Consider the following 14,504-nt stretch of genomic DNA (forward strand, 5'->3'; position numbering starts at 1 on the left):
GGCTGGAGTGCAGTGGCCGGATCTCAGCTCACTGCAAGCTCCGCCTCCCGGGTTTACGCCATTCTCCTGCCTCAGCCTCCCGAGTAGCTGGGACTACAGGCGCCCGCCGCCTCGCCCGGCTAGTTTTTTGTATTTTTTAGTAGAGACGGGGTTTCACCGTGTTAGCCAGGATGGTCTCGATCTCCTGACCTCGTGATCCGCCCGTCTCGGCCTCCCAAAGTGCTGGGATTACAGGCTTGAGCCACCGCGCCCGGCCTATACCTTTTTTAATAGGGATTTTACATCATTCCTTTTTCTCCTTGAACTTTTATTTTTACTTTATTTCTCTTATACTTTGTCACAATAAATTATGATATGCTAAATTTAATGACTTTAGTTATTTCTAATTCCATGCATCCATTTCTGTGAAATCTTGTTACTTGGACATTACAGTCATTCACTTCTCACCACACTGGAGGATTTTACACCCTGAGGTAAGTATGATTCAGAGAAGTAAGTTTTTCATGTATAAAGAAGAGCTCATGTGGGGCTGGACACAGTGGCTTATGCTGGTAATCCCAGCACTTTGGGAGGCTGAGACAGGTGGATCACCTGAGGTCAGGAGTTCGAGACCAGCCTGAATAACATGGTAAAACCCCACCTCTACTAAAAATACAAAATTAGCCAGGCGTGGTGACACATGCCTGTAATCCCAGCTACTCGGGAGGCTGAGGCAGGAGAATCACTTGAACCTGGGAGGTGGAGGTTGCGGTGAGTCAAGATCATGCCATTGCACTTCAGCCTAAGTAACAAGAATGAAACTCCATCTCAAAAAAAAAAAAAAAAAAAAGCTCATGTTGAAGGTGCATGGGACATCTGGAGCCTTGGGGTGGGAAATCAGAGAGAAGGTAAGATACTGAGTTCAAGAAAATTATGAAAATTTTTCTTGCTCACAAACCCTCGAAATGTTTCTGTGTACTGATTTGAAGAAAGCTATCCCAGACTATTTGTAAGTTTATTGATTTGTGCATACTTCTCACTTTACCCATAAAAAGGTTTTGTTTTGTTTTGTTTTTTGAGATGATTTTGCTCTGTCACCCAGGCTGGAGTGCAGTGGCACAATATTCGTTCACTGCAACCTCTGCCTCCCAGGCCCAAGCGATCCTCTTACCTCAGCCTTCCGAGTAGCCGGGACTACAGGCACGCGCCACCACACCCAGCTAATTTTCATACTTCTTGTAGAGATGGGTTTCACCATGTTGCCCAGTCCGGTCTCAAACTCCTGGGCTCAAGCGAGCTTCTCACCTCAGCCTCCCAAAGTGCTGGGATTACAGGCATGAGCCACTGCCTGGCCCAAAACAGTTTTACATAGATTTAGCATATGGCAAAGAAACTCACTTTTGAGCAACTGTATGAATGTGTAAGGAATAAACTGATTCACTTAATGCAGGAACAAATGATTTTTTTGTTATGCTGAAGTAATTTGGAAGGAGTTTTCCCAGAACTGTTTCTGAAAAATGGATTAAATCCTTCATGGATAAGTTGGAAATAAATCTTTGAAGCGTATGGTTGGTATGTTAAAAGCAGAAATTTTAAATTTTTTATTTAATTTTAAAATTATTTACAGTGAAAAGTCAACCTAAAACATAAAGTAAAAGGCTGGGTGAAAGGCATGGAGAAAATACGGCAGGATTATTTTATGTAATTCAAGTCTGAGACAACATGTTTTAAGTACAGGAGATAGAACCCCCAGCTACGTCCCGGGGCTCAGTGACTCACCAGCTTACTGGAAAGTCCCTCAAGTCCTCTATTAACTAGATTCAGAAAAGCCTACCCAATCTCTTTGAGTGAAGGCTCACTCATTACAGCCCTTCCCTAGAAGGAGCTTCATCTTCATTCTTCCGGTGTGGGAAACAGTATAGGCGATTCTTCTAGCTTGGCAGGAGGAACCGTCCACCAACTCTGTTGCCAGGAAGCCCGAGTTCCTGCAGAACACCCTTGTTGCTGTCATGGGGCCTCATTGTGTAGTGGGGAGGAGCACAGAGGCTGGTGCTAAGCTACCTGAATTGGAACTGAGCTCTGCCACTTTTACTGTGTGTCCTCAGGCCAAGGTATTCATCCTCCCTAAGCCTAAGTTTTTTCACAAAATTGGTCTATGTCTTAGTTTGTTTTCTGTTGCTTATAACAGAACACCTAAAACAGTATCTTATACAGAAAAGGAATGTATTTCTTACAGTTCTGGAGGCTGAGAAGTCCAAGGTCCAGAGGCTGTGTCTGGCGAGGGCTTTGTTGCTGGTGGGTACACTACAGAGTCCCAAGGAGGCTCAGGACATCACACACAATGAGAGGCAGAGCATGTCACCATGCTGACACGCTAGCTCAGGTCTGTCTTCCATTTACAAAGCTGACAGTTCTCCAGTGATAACCCATTCATTCATCAACCCACGAATAAATGAATCCCTGAGCTCATGATCCAGTCATCTCTCTCAAAGGCCCCTGCCACATTAAGAATTAAATTTCGACATGAGTTTTGGAGTAGACTAATACTCCACCCAAAACAGCCTACTAAGAGTTATTGCAATATATGGTTGTAAAGACTAAATACGTTAACACATCAGGTGTAGAATAGTGCCTAGCAGCATATAAATACTTGCTACGATTAGCTGTTATTCACTAAGGCTAACCTCCTCTAACTGTAATTGTTTCTAAGTTTACCAGGGCACTGCTATTAATCATCTTAGTTAATCAGCATTTTAAAACTGGCTCACAGGCCAGGAGCGGTGGCTCACGCCTATAATCCTAGCTTTGGGAAGCCGAGGAGGGCAGATCACCTGAGATTGGGAGTTCAAGACCAGCCTGACCAACAGGGCAAAACCCCATCTCTACTAAAAATACAAAATTAGCTGGGCGCAGTGGTAATCCCAGCACTTTGGGAGGCCAACTTGGGCGGATCACGAGACAGGAGATCGAGACCATCCTGGCTAACACGGTGAAACCCCATCTCTACTAAAAATACAAAAAATTCACCAGGCATGGTGGCAGGCGCCTGTAGTCCCAGCTACTTGGGAGGCTGAGGCCGGAGAATGGCGTGAACCCGGGAGGCGGAGCTTGCAGTGAGCCGAGGTCGCGCCACTGCACTCCAGCCTGGGCGGCAGAGCGAGATTCTGTCTCAAAAAAAAAAAGAAAATTAGCTAGGCATGGTGGCGGGCACCTGTAATCCCAGCTACTCAGGAGTCTGAGGCAGGAGAATTGCTTGAGCCCAGGAGGCGGAGGTTGTGGTGAGCCGAGATCACGCCATTGCACTCCAACCTGGGCAACAAGAGCAAAACTCCGTCTCAAAAAACAAACAAACAAAAACTGGTCACAATTTAAAATGCATCAGACTCACCAGAGGGGCCTGTTAAAACTTTGCTATTCCTGGGCCTTATCCCTAAAATACCTTGTTCAGTCATTCTGGAGGGAGATCCAAGAATTTGCCTTCTAATAAGTTCCCAGGTAATACTAATGCTGATAGTCCAACATCACTTTGAGAATTGGCATATAGTAAGTCTCTGTGTGGTTTATTTGGATTTTTGTTTTATTTGTGGGGATAAATTGAGGAGTGTTTATTTACAAAGGTATGCACAGAGCATAGAAGGACTGAAGATTGATAATCCAAGAGCTGTTTTCACTCCTAGGCCCAAAGGGAAGAGGGGAGGAGTAACTGGAATCCACAGGAAACAATCATTTGAGAGAAGCCCTTACGCTCTTTTCAAGAGACACAGCCAGGCTCCGTGTGAGCCATCTCTACAAGGATCAAGCCAAGAGAATAAATATTCTGATGGCCTGCTTCCTTATCACAATTTCTTACTGGGTCTCCCACTGGCTGAACCCAGTAGGATTCACAGGTCACAGGAGTTCTGTTGGGTTTTGCCAGGAACTCCTGGGGGATCTCCAAGACCTTTTCAGGAAATCCCATGAAGTCACAACTATTTTCATAGTAATGGTAAGATGTTATTTGCCTCTTTTACTCATTCTCTCGATAGTGAACAGTGGAGTTTCCGAAAGGCTGCATGGCCTGTGATATCTCAGCAGACTGAATGCAGAAGCAGACGTGAATATCTGTCTTCTATTAACCCAGATACTAAGCAAAGTTATAAAAGTGGAAAACAGTGCCTGTCTTCTCACTTTTCTTTTGGAACATAGAGGTTTTTTTTATTATTGTTAATAAAAAGTATATTATTTATATCAAGTTATAGCAGGTTTATTGTTATTTTAGATAAATGAGTAAATATTTTTAACATTTCTCAGTTTTCACTTCCACTGCAGTGAATACACATAGATGTAACCTACACAAACAAGCGATCTAGGATCCTCAATAGTTGCTAAGCATGTGAGAATCCTGAGACCCCAAAAGTTTGAGAACCACCCATATAGTCCATACAGCTTGGCCTCCGGTGACAGGGCACAGCTGAAAAATGTGAGATCTGGAGGTGCAAATAATAGAAGATACCAGCTCATCCCAGCCTAGGCAACATACAGAGACTCTGTCTCTACAACATAAATAATAAAAAAACAACCTAGCCAGGCATGGTGGTGGACGCCTGTGATCCCACTCACTTGGGAGGCTGAGGTAGGAGGATTGCTTGGGCCTGGGAGGTCAAGGCTGCAGTGAGCCATGATAGCATCACTGCACTCCAGCCTGGGTGACAAAGTGAGACCCTGTCTCAAAAAACAAAGACAAAAAAATAATCATATATTAGCCCATCTTCCCAAGGAAGAAGACACTTGCTGTTGCCGCTTCCAAATCAGCAATAGTCTGTGTGTGTGTGTGTGTGTGTGTGTGTGTGAGAGAGAGAGAGAGAGAGAGAGAGAGACGGAGTTTTGCTCTTGTCACCCAGGCTGGAGTGCAATGGCATGATCTCGGCTCACTGCAACCTCTGCCTCCCGATTTCAAGCGATTCTCTTACCTCAGCCTCCCGAGTAGCTGGGATTACAGGCGCCCGACACCATGCCCGGCTAATTTTTATATTTTTAGTAGGGATGGGGTTTCACCACTTTGGCCAGGCTGGTCTCAAATTTCTGACCTCAGGTGATCCGCCCGCCTCAGCCTCCCAAAGTGCTGGGATTACAGGCATGAGCCACCGCGCCCGGCGGTAGTCTGCTTCTTGAAGTGAAAACCCCAGTGTCTAAGAATGCCAGCCTGAGCCTGTAGATTCCCCTTGGACCCTGCAGGCTGAGAATCACTCACGGAAAATGATTTGGAAAGGCAGAGACTATACATGCAAAGGTCTAGACACCCAGAGTCTCCCTAGACTCTGTTCTCTTTTTTCTGTGTCAGCTTCAGCACATACTTTTGGTCCTGCCTCTGTCCCCAGGTGTAACGGACTTAGACTCTAGCCCTTATATCCAGTCAAAACTTATTTTTATTAGCCCTGGGTGATCACAAAAACATGAGTTAAAAATGGATCGGCCGGGCGCGGTGGCTCACGCCTGTAATCCTAGCACTTTGGGAGGCCGAGGCAGGTGGATCACAAGGTCAGGAGATCGAGACCATCCTGGCTAACATGGTGAAACCCCATCTCTACTAAAACTACAAAAATCTAGCTGGGCGTGGTGGCGGGCGCCTGTAGTCCCAGCTACTCAGGAGGCTGAGGCAGGAGAATGGCGTGAACCCGGGAGGCGGAGCTTAGAGTGAGCGGAGATCGCGCCACTGCACTCCAGCCTGGGCGACAGAGCGAGACTCCGTCTAAAAAAAAAAAAAAATGAAGACTTGTTATTCCATGTCAAAATGGAGTAGCGCCCATGAAAAAAATCCATGTTATCTATCCAAATTATAATATTACTTGAAATGTGTGATTTCTGTGGAGCCATTTGTGTTGCTTGTAAGAAATTACTGTTCTTTGCTTTATTAGGCTCTCTGGGTCTACCCAACATTAGAAAATGAAAGATTCATCACACTGTATTTGAAGTAGCAACCAAAGCTGTCCAGAAACTTGTTCAGCATGTATGCCTTAAGTAGCAGATGCTGAAGGAACCCCAGCTTTTTTTTTCTCACCTAGATTTTTGCCAAGTGTTTTGGGGGTTGTGTAGCATCTGAAAGCAGGCCAAAGAGCAGGCCTGAGACAGAGTTAATGCCTGTAATACCCTCTGGAAAATAGCAGGGACATAACGGAGTTGCTAACATTTGAAACTGGTTGGCTTCTAGCCATATCCCCGAAAACTGTCCACAAGCAAAGATGAGGGAAGCGATTGCTTCTAGTCAAATTCCCTAACTTGAAGTTTACAAAAGAAGAAATACAAGCATTGGATAAACATATGAACAGATGCTCAATATCTGTGGTAATCAAAGATATGCAAATTAGAATGATGAGATATTCTTTTTTACCCAACAGATTGGAAAAGATTAAGAAGAGTGATAATGCACAGAGTTAGCAGGATGTAGGGAAAGGGATGTACTCATATGGGAATGGTGGGAGTGTAATTGATAAAACCTTTCCAAAGCCTTACAAATGTATCCTCTTTGACCCAGCAATTCTACTTCTGGGAATTTATCTCCAAGAAATCACCTGGTGAGTACCCAGAGGCATTTTGCAGTTTGTTTTAGATGTGGTTTAAATACAGGGTCTACTTATCTCTGGCCTGGCAGGTGCAGTGGCTCACGCCTGTAGTAATCCCAGCACTTTGGGAGGCCAAGGCAGGCACATCACCTGAGGTCAGGAGTTCAAGACCAGCCTAGGCAACATGGCAAAACCCCATCTTTTTTAAAAAAATACAAAAATTAGCCAGGTGTGGTGGCACACGCCTGTAGTCCCAGCTACTCGGGAGGTTGCAGTGAGCCGAGATTGCACCACTGCACTCCAGCCTGGGCGACAGAGCGAGACTCTGCCTCAAAATAAAAAAATAAAAAAAAAAAGTAAGTAAATAAATACAGGACCTACTTACGCTATAAGAAGTCCAGCGTGGGGAGGGAGCGCAGGGCTTGCTGGAGACTCCAGGGGGCTGTGAAGAAGCCAAGCCCCTCCCTCCCTGTTCTATCAGCAGTGATTGCTCCAACTCAGGCATCACCACCTGTGCAGAACAGGAAGCCGAAGAGGCATTATCAGCTGTCTCCTTTTATGTCTCTGTGCTGTTGTGAAATATATAGTAGGCCTTCATCTGGTTTCCTGCTCCTAAAATTCTTGGAATCTCCATAGTGCTGAGTGTTTTTTGAGACAGGATCTTGCTCCATCACCCAGGCTGGAGTGCAGTGGAGCAATACAGCTGACTACAGCCTTGACTTCCTGACTTCCTGGGTCCAAGCAATCCTCCTACCTCAGCCTCCTGAGTAGCTGGGACCATAGGTGCATGCTGCCTCACCTGGCTAGGTTTTTGTTTCTTTTGGTATGTTTTTTTTTTTCCTACTTTTTTTTCTCTTTCTTATTTTTTTTTTATTTTCTTTTTCTTTCTTTCTTTCTTTCTCTTTCTTTCTTTCTTTCTTTCCTTCCTCCTCCTCCTCCTCCTTCTTCTTCTTCGTGTGGTTTTATTTTGTTGGTTTGTTTGTTTGTTTTGTAGGGACGAGGTCTTCCCATGTTACCCAGGTTGGTCTCAAACTCCTGGGCTCAAGCAATCTTCCCGCCTCAGCCTCCCAGAGTGCGGGATTACAGGCATGAGCCACCACTTTTAGCCAAAGAGTGTATTTTGCATGCTAATGAGATGACTGGTAGGTGGGGCTCCTAGATAGGCTCTTGTTGGGGATTCGTTGTCAGGGGAACCAACTAGATGACGAAAGGGTTGCACTTCTCAGCCCCATCCCTAGACCTGCAGGGAAGGGAGAAAGGCGGAAGGTTAAGTTGATCACCAATGGTCAATAATTGAATCAATCTTGCCTGTGTCATGAAACCTCCATAAAGGACACGGTTCCAATGAGCTTTCAAATGACTGAATGTATGGAGGTTCCTGGAGAGGGTGTGGAAGCTCTGTGCCCCTTACCCCATACCTCACCCTATGCATCTCTTCCTCTATATCCTTTATTATAAACCATCAATGTAAATGTTTCCCTCAGTTCTGTGAGCCCTCCTAGCAAATGAATCAACCCGAGGAGAGGGTCATGGGAACCCTGGTTTGTAGCCAGTCAGAAAGTTTGGGGTGGCACGGACTTGTAATTGGCATCTGAAGTGGAGGCAGTTTTAGTGGGGCTGATCCTTCCACCTGTGGGAACTGACACTATCTCCAGGTATGTAGTGTCATAATTTAATTAGAGGACGCCTAGCTGGTATGCACTGGAGAATCTACTGGAGGTTTGCTTGGTGGGCTGGTGGAAAGAAATCCACACACATTTTGGTGAGCAGGTGTGTTATGTCTTATTGAGTGGTCTCAACACAGTCTCACATTCTCACTGGCCAGAACCAAATGGCATGGCCACCCTAGTCATCGGGGTGTCTGGGAAAACAAGTGTTTCTCTTCCCAGACTTTAGAATAGAGAAAGGCAATGAGAAAAGAGTTGAAATGGGTGTTGAGTGAGCCAAGCTGCAAAAAATACCCCACAAACTAACATCCGCCTCACAAGCTAAATGTCACCTGCAGGGAACTGGTTAAATAAACCAGAGAATATCCAGTGCATGTTGTCCCTTATTGTATGGTGTGGTTAATCTATGAAAAGCTGTTCACTGTATATATAGCAAAAAGGGCAGATTATAAAACAATATGTCCTGCAGATCCCATTTTGTTAAAGAGACGTGTATACTATTCATTCACAGAAAAGCCTGGATATACACGACAGTGTTCACTCTGGATCTTCTTTAAACACTTCCACATTCTATGATGTATTTTTGGCAGGCAGTCACGGCTTTGTTTTAGAATAAAGAGCAGAAAGTAAATTTCCATTTTTAGATTCCCATTGGGCCAGAAACAGGAGATAAACTAGTCAGTTAAAATCAACCTGATGATGCCTTCTGCCCCCCAAGTGACCTCTAAATGTTAGCCGTAAAACTTTCTGGGTTGAGTCAAAGCCAAGTTTAAAGGGAAAACCATAAATAAGCCATTTTGGAGAATACAGCTATTGGCAATCTGTTACATTTCACTTGTATTTCTAAGAGGACACACTCCAGCACATCCCCAGTTGCCTGACTAAAGCTCACTTGGTAAAACAAAGTGATAATTATCTCAGGAATAGGCTCAGCACACAATCATGTAGAACCTGTTTTTGAAGGAAGACTGATCGGCATGCCAAAAAGAAAGGCATGGGTCAGGATGCTAAGAACTTATTCGTGAAATGGTCTGGGCCGGGCGCGGTGGCTCAAGCCTGTAATCCCAGCACTTTGGGAGGCCGAGAGGGCGGATCACGAGGTCAGGAGATCGAGACCATCCTGGCCAACACGGTAAAACCCCGTCTCTACTAAAAAAATACAAAAAATTAGCCGGGTGAAGTGGCGGGCGCCTGTAGTCCCAGCTACTCCGGAGGCTGAGGCAGGAGAATGGCGTGAACCCGGGAGGCAGAGCTTGCAGTGAGCAGAGATCCAGCCACTGCATTCCAGCCTGGGCGATAGAGCGAGACTCCGTCTCAAAAAAAAAAAAAAAAAAAAGAAATGGTCTGGAAGAATTTGATAGTATGAATGTATCATCTCTGAGGAAATCTCAGGAACATCAACATAAAACAGGCTCTCCTTTGAGTTTCAAGTGATTTGGTTTGTTTGCTTGTTGGAATGACTCATAGCTGATTTAAAACATTGTAATAGACAACTTGCGCAGTTACATTTTAAAATCAAACCTCGCCCTAAAAAATAATACCAGCATAGCATAAGTCTATTATCTTGTCTACTATCTTGATCTGAAGAAAACACTAGGCTTTGGTCCTTAACACCCTCTGGGCTAAAATGTTCTGGGAGACTCAAGGAAGGGCTGTGATTGCTTTCAGAGAGACAATAACCGGTTCTCATAAGATTACTGTGGATGAACCAAAAGTAGACTCAGCAGATACATTTTGTGGAAACAACATATAATCTGTGGTACATCTGCCTCCTTTTACAAAAGTAAAAGAAATATAAATTTAAAGGAAGGAAAGAAAGTGGAAATCTGGAAGCAGTAAAAAGGCTATAAGCTTGAGGATTGGAGGCAGAAAGGAGCAAGAGTCAGAAGGTGCATCATGCTGAACTGAAGAGAACAATGAAGGTCACAGCCGGCAATAGAACTCCCTGAGAATCTTCATAAATGCCTGATGAAACCCCCAAAGAATATACTGTTTAAAATCAAATTTTATTTTATTTTATTTTACTTTAGTTTTGAGACAGAATCTTCCTATGTCGCCCAAGCTGGAGTGCAGTGGTGCGATCTCAGCTCACTGCAACCTCTGCCTCCTTGGATCAAGCGATTCTCATACCTCAGCCTCCTGAGCAGCTGGGATTACAGGCATGTGCCACCACGCCCAGCTAATATTTGTATCTCCTTTTTTTTTTTTTTTTTTGAGACGGAGTTTCGCTTTTGTCACCCAGGCTGGAGTGCAATGGCACCATCTCGGCTCACCACAACCTCTGCCTCCTGGGTTCAAGCAATTCCCTGGCCTCAGCCCCCCGAATAGCTGGGATAACAGGCATGCACCACCATGCTCGGCTAATTTTGTATTTTTAGTAGAGACGGGGTTTCTCCACGTTGGTCAGGCTGCTCTCGAACTCCCAACATCAGGTGATCCGCCCATCTCAGCCTCCCAAAGTGCTGGGAGTACAGGCATGAGCCACCGCACCCAGCTGTCTCTCTCTCTCTCTCTCTCTCTCTCTTTTTGTGAACAGGGTCTCGCTGCGTCACCCAGGCTGGAGTGCAGTAGCATGATCTCGGCTTACTTCTTTCTTCAGCCTCAACCTCCCAGGATCAAGCAATCCTCCCACCTCAGCCTGCTGAGTAACTGAGTAAACTACAGGCTCACACCACTACACCCGGCTAATTTTTAAAATTTTTTGTAGAGACAAGGTCTCACTATGTTGCCCAGGCTGGTCTCAAACTCCTAAACTCAAATAATCTTCCAGCTTCAGCTGGAAAAATATGTGTGTGTGTGCATATATATATATATATATATATGTTTTTTTGTTGTTGTTGTTGTTGTTTTTTAAACAGAGTTTTGCCCTTGTTGCCCAGGCTGGAGTGCAATAGCTTGATCTCAGCTCACAGCAACATCTGCCTCCCAGGTTCAAGCAATTCTCCTGCCTCAGCCTCCCAAGTAGCTGGAATTACAGGAGCCTGCCTCCATACCCGGCTATTTTTTTTTTGTTTTTAGTAGAGACGGGGTTTCACTGGGTTAGCCAGGATGGTCACGATCCCCTGACATCACGAGCTGCCCCCTTCAGCCTCCCCAAGTGCTGGGATTATAGGAGTGAGCCACCGCGCCCGGCCTTGTTTTGTTTTGTTTTGTTTTGGTTTGGTTTGGTTTGAGACAGAGTTTCGCTCTTGTTGCCCAGGCTGGAGTGCAATGGCACGATCTTAGCTCACCGCAATCTCTGCCTCCTGGGTTCAAACGATTCTCCTGCCTCAGCCTCCCGAGTAGCTGGGATTACAGAAATGCGCTACCACGCCAGGCTAATTTTGTATTTTTAGTAAAGATGGGGTTTCTCCATGTTGATCAGGCTGGTCTCTAACTCCCGACCTCAGGTGATCCATTTGCCTCAGCCTCCCACAGTGCTGGGATTACAGACTTGAGCCACCACGCCCGGCCCTGAGGTATTTTAAGTAGGAGATTGACATGACCAGATTTGCCTTTTGAATAGATAATTGTGTCACTTTTGTATATTCATACAATGAAAAGGCTATGCTGCACTGAAAATAAACAGACTCGGATGACATGTTTCAGCATGAAAATTTCACACAGAGGTAAGACTGAGTGGGCTAGGGGTGGGGAGCAAGTGACAGAGGATACGTACAATGTAATTTTATCTATATAAGCATAAAATATTCATGAATATATACACACACATATATGGACATGTAAACATTGTAAACATATGAAGACCTGTGGAGACATATAAAGACCTGTGGAAACATATAAAGACCTGTGGAAAAGGATAAATGGCAATAGCAGGATATAGTTATCTCAGGAATGCTAGGCCGGGCACGGTTGCTCACGCCTGTAATCCCAGCACTTTGGGAGGCTGAGGTCAGGAGTTCGAGACCAGCCTGGCCAACATGGCAAAACCCCGTCTCTACTAAAAATACAAAAATTAGCCCAGTGTGGTGGCTCATGCCTGTAGTCCCAGCTACTCAGGAGGCTGTGGCAGGAGAATCACTTGAACGCTGTAGGTGGAGGTTGCAATGAGCCAAGATCACGCCACTGTCCTGCAGCGTGGGTGACAGGGCGAGACTCCGAAGGAAGGAAGGAAGGAAGGAAGGAAGGAAGGAAGGAAGGAAGGATTATGCTAAGTGAAAGAACGCATTTACAAAAGGCCACATATTGTATGATTCCATTGATACGAAATATCCATCATAGGCAAATTCATAAAGACAGAAAGCTGATTAGTAGTTGCCAGGTGCTAGGAAAGAGGGAAATGAGAAGTGACTATTTGATGGGCATGGGGTTTCCATTTGGGAGGAAGAAAAGGTTTTGTTAACGAGATCATGATGTCTGCACATGAGGTAGGTTGTTATGAATATATGCACTTAATGCCACCAAATTGTACACTTTCAAATTGTTAAAATGGTAAATTTTATGTTATGTGCTTTTTACCACAATTGAAAGGGAAAGAAAATGTGGAGGCTCAGTTTGTGCACTTAACCATAACACTCATCTGACTTTATATACTTGCTCATGTTTCACAGAATGTAGAGATCCAGGCCGGGCGCGATGGCTCATGCCTGTAATTCCAGCATTTTGGGAGGCCGAGGTGGGTGGATCACCTGAGGTCAGGAGTTTGATACCAGCCTGGCCAACATGGTGAAATCCCGTCTCTACTAAAAATACAAAAATTAGCTGGGCATGGTGGTGGGCGCATGTAATCCTAGCTACTGGGGAGGTTGAGGCACGAGAATCACTTGAACCTGGGAGGTGGAGGTTACAGTGAGCTGAGGTCACACCACTGCACTCCAGCCTGGGTGACAGAGCGAGACTCCATCTCAAAAAAAAATAAAAAATAAAAAATAAAAAAATAAAATTAGAGACTGTGTCTCAAAAATGAATAAATAAAATTTAAAAATAAAACATAAAAAGAATGTGGAGATCCAAGTTGACCAAAAGGACATGGTATTCCCCCTGCTTAAGACCATCTCCCCGCAGGCACACACGAACTCACACCCACACACCCTTTCCTTTGCTTTAGGAAATCCTACCTACCTTTCAGCTAAGACCTCACTACTTCAAGAAATACTTTCCTGACTGCCTCATGCCTCTTGGGGCAAAACATCCCTCTATCGTGTACTTCACAGCTTTAGCTTCTTCTCTATTGTAGCAATAATAAACTTGTGAGTCCCCCACCGTATCCCCATGGTATCTCACGACTTAGCAGAGTCTTATACACATAGTAAATCTTTGCCGAGTGAATACATATGTAATAAATATCTTGTTTTTTAATTAAAAAAAGATTATTGTCTCTCTGTCTCCCAAGATTACAAGGATCTGGAATCTCACAGACAGGAAGAGAGACTAGGGCCGGGCACTACGGCTCATGCCTGTAATCCCATCACTTTGGGAGACTGAGATGGGAGGATGACTTGAGCCCAGGAGGCTGCAGTGAGCAAGCACTGGGCCACTGCAATTCAGCCTGGGCGACAGAGTGAGGAGAACTTGTCTCAAAAAAAAAAAAAAAAAAAAAAAGGTTAACTGAGTTCTGAGCTGTTAACGTGACAGTAATAATAGATTTTTTTTGTTTTTGTTTTTGTTTTTTTGAGACAGAATCTTGCTCTGTCATCCAGGCTGGAGTGCAGTGGCGCAATCTCAGCTCACTGCAAGCTCCGCCTCCCGGGTTCACGCCATTCTCCTGCCTCAGCCTCCCGAGTAGCTGAGACTACAGGTGCCCGCCACCACGCCCAGCTAATTTTTGTATTTTTAGTAGAGACGAGGTTTCACCATGTTGGCCAGGCTGGTCTCAAATTCCTGACCTTGTGACCTGCCCACCTCAGCCTCACAAAGTGCTGGGATTACAGGCGTGAGCCACTGCATTCAGCCTAGATTTATATTTTAAATGGTGCTAATCTGAATTAATTAATTAGAAAAACCTCCTTTGAGCACCCACCATGTTTCTAGTATTGTGCTCCATGTGGTTTAAGTTGCATAAGACACAGTTACGACACAGAAGGGTCCTGTACTAGCACTGCCCAAGCAATGGGGTCACCCACACTTCATCACTTTTCTCTCCTCCCTGCTCCAGTTGTGCAACAATGATCCCTCCACTTCTTTTGTTTCTCTCTTCCTACCAGGGACCAGTTCTTCAGTGAGGTGCTGGGGATAATAGCATGAGCCAGACTAAAGACCCTGCTTACCATTTACTCACCCATCATCCTCAGATATCCTAGATGAGTTTTCTCGTCTATATAAAAAGGAAATAGGGGCCAGGCACGGTGGCTTATGCCTGTAATCTCAGCACTTTGGGAGG

Source organism: Theropithecus gelada, chromosome 11, assembly GCF_003255815.1.
Source record: "Theropithecus gelada isolate Dixy chromosome 11, Tgel_1.0, whole genome shotgun sequence".
Taxonomy (NCBI): domain Eukaryota; kingdom Metazoa; phylum Chordata; class Mammalia; order Primates; family Cercopithecidae; genus Theropithecus; species Theropithecus gelada.